Consider the following 5,634-nt stretch of genomic DNA (forward strand, 5'->3'; position numbering starts at 1 on the left):
CATGGAGACTTCTCCCTGCTTTTTCCGGCTCTGTTTCCTCTCAGGAGATTCCTAGAGAGGCCCCACGGAGGCTTCTCCCTGCCTTTTCCGGTTACAATTTTGGGTTTGTAAGTAGAAAATGGTTCTTGAGAAGAGGCAAAAAAATCTTGAACACCCGGTTCTTATCTAGAAAAGTTTGTAAGTAGAGGCGTTCTTAGGTAGAGGTACCACTGTATATAGTAATATACATAGTAATAATACAACAAAATAATTCTAATCATATTAAGGATTTGGCTCTGCAAAAGGGCTGATGGAGCCCTACAGTGAAAACTACTTTGGCTCCACCCTTGAGTGGAGTTGTGTGTCATTTTCTTGTCATGAACTCCATTCCTTGTCTAGTCCACTGTCAAGGGGCATTCATCTCTCCTTGTGTCATGTTTAAAAGATGTTCTCCGTTCTCTGCCAAAGTCCCAAACTGGCACAGTATGATGGCAAATCATTTTGCGTAGTGCCAAATTTGTGTGTGTGTGTGTGTGTGTGTAGCGTGTGAGAAATGTCACATTTACATTGGCTTTGGTTTGGTCTGGAGTTTTTTTTCTAATTTTTTTTTAAATGAATGGACAGAAAATGTTAGAAAGCCAAGTCTTAATTGTGTACATTATTTAGTTTATTTAACGGGCAGATTAAATGTGCATCTGAAGAACCAATTCCAGAACTTACTTCAAAAATACACAGTTGGGATGAAACGTATTGTACCATGCACATTCTCTCCTCTCCTTTCTTCCTTCTTTCTGCCTTCCCTTCCCTTAATTCCTTCCTTTCTTTCTTTTCTTCTGTCTCCTTCTGTCTCCTTCCTGCCTTGTCCCTTCCCTTCCCTTTCTACATCCATCCTTCCATGTTCCATCCATCCATCCATCCATCCATATATCCCACCACTTTTCTCTCTCTCTTTCTAAGTTTCTAAGTTTTAGAAGTGCAACAGGCAACACTTGTAATTTAGACCGATTTCTTTGAAAGCAAAATCATTTTTTTCAAGTTTGATCCTAAAGAAAGGACAGCAAAAATGACCCAGACATTACCAAGGACTGCAATAAAATGAGCAAGGATAGATTGTGGATAGATTGTGTAGGGCATGTGAGGCGTTGCTCTGTGCTAGTTCCAGTGCACTTGCATACGCTTGCCAACTGATTTTCGGCCTTGGGGAAGGCCGTTTCGCCCTCTGGAGGCTTCAGGGAAGCTTCCTGAAGGCCCGGAGTGCAAAAAACAGCACAACAGGCAAACCAGAAGTCCATTTTCAGTTGGCAAGCATGGAACTAACACAGCGCAACGCCTCACATGCCCTCCAATATGGCTCCATGTGACACCTGTGGCATGTGTCCCATAGTTCTCTCCATGGTGGTGCAGTGGTTAGAGTGCAGGACTGCAGGCCACGTCCGCTAACCGCTAACTGTAGTTCAGCAGTTCAGATCTCACCACCGGCTCACGGTTGACTCACCCTTCCATCCTTCCGAGGTGGGTCAAATGAGGACCCAGATTGTTGGGGGCAATAGGCTGATTCTGTAAAAGCACAGTGAAGCGGTATATGAGTCTAAATGCTATTGCAAGAAAGGAAGGAAGGAAGAAAAAGAAAGAAAGAAACATCCAAAGAGACAGACAGAGAAGGAGAAAGGAAAGGAAAGTTAGGAAGGAAGGAAGGAAGAAAAAAAAAAGAAAGAAACATCCAAAGAGACAGACAGAGAAGGAGAAAGGAAAGGAAAGTTAGGAAGGAAGGAAGGAAGAAAAAAAAAAGAAAGAAACATCCAAAGAGACAGACAGAGAAGGAGAAAGGAAAGGAAAGTTAGGAAGGAAGGAAGGAAGGAAGGAAGGAAGGAAGGAAGGAAGGAAGGAAGGAAGGAAGGAAGGGAGCCAGGGTGGTGCAGTGGTTAGAGAACAGCACTGCAGGTTCCTTCAGCTAACTGCTAGCTGTAGTTCAGCAGTTCAAATCTCACCACCGGCTCCAGGTTGACTCATCCTTCCATCCTTCCAAGGTGGGTAAAATGAGGACCCAGATTGTTGGGGCAAGAGGCTGATTCTGTAAATGGCTTGGAGAGGGCTGTAAAAGCACAGTGAAGTGGTATATAAGTCTAAATGCTATTGCAAGGAAGGAAGGAAGGATGAAAAAGAAAGAAAGAAACAGAAGAAGAGACAGACAGAGAAGGAGAAAGGAAAGGAAAGTTAGGCCATCACAGCCCTATACCAATGGCTGTCTAGTCTTGTCTTAAAAAGCCTCCAGCAATGGAGCACCCACAACTTCTGGAGACAAACTTTTCCACTGATTTTAGTTGTTTTTCAGCCAAAAGTAAAACACTCCCTTTACTTTGGAAGGGGAATAAAACTTGTTGAGTTTTTGGCCACCTGCCTCTTCAAAAGGGCATTAAGAGGAGGAAGAGGGAGAAGGATAGACAGTGCATTTCTTTCTAACTGTGTCACGGCTCACCATCGCTCCGTCATGACTCACGGCCGAGTTCATGCCATCGGAAAAGCTGCTTGCAAAAAGAAAAAAAAAAAAAGGCTGGTGGAATTTTTTTCTTTTTCAAGCCAGCAAGCAGCTGGGCCAGGAAAGGCGTGGCTTGCTTCTCGCTTGAACCGTTAAAAAGCCTCCAAAACTCAACAGGGGATTTGCTGCAAATGTCATGAACTAGAAGAGACTGGGCAAATGGTCTTGGGGTCTCCTGCTTGAGCAGGGGGTTGGACTAGAGGACCTCCAAGGTCCCTTCCAACTGCGTTACTCTCTTTTGTTAAGAACACGGGAGGTTTGCCAAAAAAATAGATAGATAGATAGATAGATAGAGAGAGAGAGAGAGAGAGAGAGAGAGAAAGAGATAGATAGATAGATAGATAGATAGATAGAGACAGATAGACAGACAGACAGACAGACAGAGGGAGAGAGAGATCCAAGGCCGAAATAGATCTATCCTAGTCTCCCTTTATTTTCAAATTCAGCAAAAACATGTGACAGACAGACAGACGGATAGATAGATGGATGGATGGATAGATGATATAGATAGAAAGGATAGATAGATAGATAGATAGATAGAGTTAGTTGGTTGATTAGTTAGTTAGTTAATTAGTTAGTTAATTTGATTTTTATGATGCCCACTCCCTAGGGCCCACCACGAAAAAATAAACATCCAAAATACTAAAAAAACACCCTATAAAAACAATTTAAAAACAATTAAAATAAAACAATGAGATGGGGACAATTATTTGTCTGAACTGGGATAGGGTTGGACTAGAAGACCTCCAAGGTCCTTTCTCCCTTATTCTCCAGAGGTTGTGGGTACTCCATCCCTGGAGGTTTTGAAGAAGATACTGGACATCCATTTGATTTAGGGTCTTCTGCTTCAGCAGGGGGGGTCAGACTAGAAGACCTCCAAGGCCCCTTCCAATTCTGGATTGGAAGGTTTGCTCTGGATCGTGTTATTATTCTGTAGATTTGTCTCCAGAAGTTGTGACTTGCTCCATCAATGGAGGTTTGACAAGATTTGGCAACCATTTGTATATGGTCCTCCTGCTTGAGCAGGGAGTTGGACTAGATGACCTCCAAGGTCCCTTCAACTCTTGTTATTCCATGGATTATCAACAGAAGTTGCGAACGCTCCATCACTGGAGGTTTTCGAGAAGAGCTTGGACCACTGAAATGAGGTAGGGTCTCCTGCTTGAGCAGGGGGTTGGACTGCATGACCTCCAATGTCCCTTCCAACTCTGTTGTTTCAGACCACTTTCTTTCATATTATCCCACTCCAGACGGATTATTGAGGGGTCTGTGTTAACTACCCACCCTCGGCATTTCACTCCCAATCAAAACCAATGTTTATTTTATTTAGTTTTTTATTTTTATTTATTGTTAGAGTTGAAAGGGACCCTGAAGGCCATCGAGTTCAACCCCCTGCCCAAGCAGGAACCCTATAGCACACCAGTCAAGTGGCAGTTCAATCTTCTCTTAAAAATGTCCAGTGTTGGAGTTCACAACGTCCACTGGTAGGTTGTTCCATTGGTTGATCGCTCTGACCGTCAGGAAGTTCCTCCTTATCTCCATGTTGAATCTCGCCTTGGTCAGCTTCTAGCCGTTGTTTCTCGTCTGGCCCTCTGGTGCCCTGGAGAATAAAGTGATCCCCTCCTCTCTGTGACATCCCCTTGTATACTTGTAGACTGCTATCATGTCCACTCTGGCCCTCCTTTTCTCTAAGCTATCCATGCCCAGTTCCCTCAGTCTCTCTTCATAAGTCTTGGTTTCCAATCCCTGTCATAGCTTTGCACCAAGATTGCCATCCAATTGTTTGATTGAAGCCCGGGGAATGAGTTCAGCCATTGGAAATCAGGTGGTTCTGCAGTGGTTGGCATTCAAAAACCTTTTACTACCGGTTCTCTGGGCATGGCTTTGTTGGCACGGCAGGAGAAGGATGCTGCAATACTGTATCTCCAATTTCCTCCTGATCAGGTGGGACTCAGAAGGCAGAGAATAGACGGCGGTGGGACCAGTCCAAGGTGGTATTTACAAGTTCTCCAACCTACTCAAAATTTCTACTACCGGTTCTACCAGAAATGGTCAGACCCTGCTGAAACCGACCTCTGGTGTTCTTGGACCCACCTCCGGCAAAACCTTGCATCTAGGTTTTGGGTTGGAATTCTTCCAGTGGGGGGGGGGGAGAGAGAGAGACAGACAGAGAGAGAGACAGAGAGATGGGCAGAGAGAGGGAGGAAGAAAGAGGGACAGAGAGACAGAGGAAGAGAGGGGAAAATAGAGGTAGAGAGACAGAGAGGGAGAAAAAGAGAGAAAGAGGGACAGAGAGAGGAAGGGAGAGAGAGAGGAAGGGAGAGAGAGAGAGACAGAGAGAAGGAGGAAGAAAGACAGATAGAAGGAGGGAGGAAGAGAAAGAGGGACACAGAGAGAGAGACAAAGAGAGGGAGGAAGAGAGAGGGAGAGAGGAAGGGAGAGAGATAGAGAGAAGGAGGAAGAGAGACAGAGATAGAGGGAGGGAGGGAGAGAAAGAGGGACACAGAGAGGGAGGAAGAGAGAGGGAGAGAGAAAGAGAGAGAGAAAAAGAGGGTCAGAGAGAGAAGAAGGAAGAGAGAGAGACGGAGAAAGGGAGGGAAACAGAGAGAAGGAGAGTGAGGGAGAGAGAGAAGGAGGAAGAGGGAGGGGGAGAGTGTCAGAAAGAGAAAGAAGAAGGAAGAGACAGAGGGGGAGGGAGAGGGGGTCAGAGAGAGAAGAAGGAAGAGACAGAGGGAGGGAGAGAGAGGGAGGGGGAGGGAGAAGGAGGAAGAGAGAGGGAGGGTGGAGAGAAAGGGACAGAGAGGAGGAAGAGAAAGGGAGGGAGAGGGAGAAGGAGGAAGAGAAGGAGAGAGAGAGAAAGAGGGTCAGATAGAGAGAGAGACAGACGGAGGGAGGGGGAGGGAGAGAGAGAGGGGGACAGAGAAGGAGGAAGAGAAAGGGAGAGAGAGAAAAAGGGGGTCAGAGAGAGAGAGAGACAGGAGGGAGGGAGGGGGGAGAGAGAGGTATACTGCCCCTGGCTATGGAGGCTCCACCCCGCTTCCGCGCGCGGGAAAGCCCGATCCCGAAAGCTGCCGTCCTCGGGCCGAAGGAGGAGGAGGAAGAGGAGGAGGCGGAGGAGT

Source organism: Erythrolamprus reginae, chromosome 8 (genome assembly GCF_031021105.1).
Source record: "Erythrolamprus reginae isolate rEryReg1 chromosome 8, rEryReg1.hap1, whole genome shotgun sequence".
Lineage (NCBI taxonomy): Eukaryota > Metazoa > Chordata > Lepidosauria > Squamata > Dipsadidae > Erythrolamprus > Erythrolamprus reginae.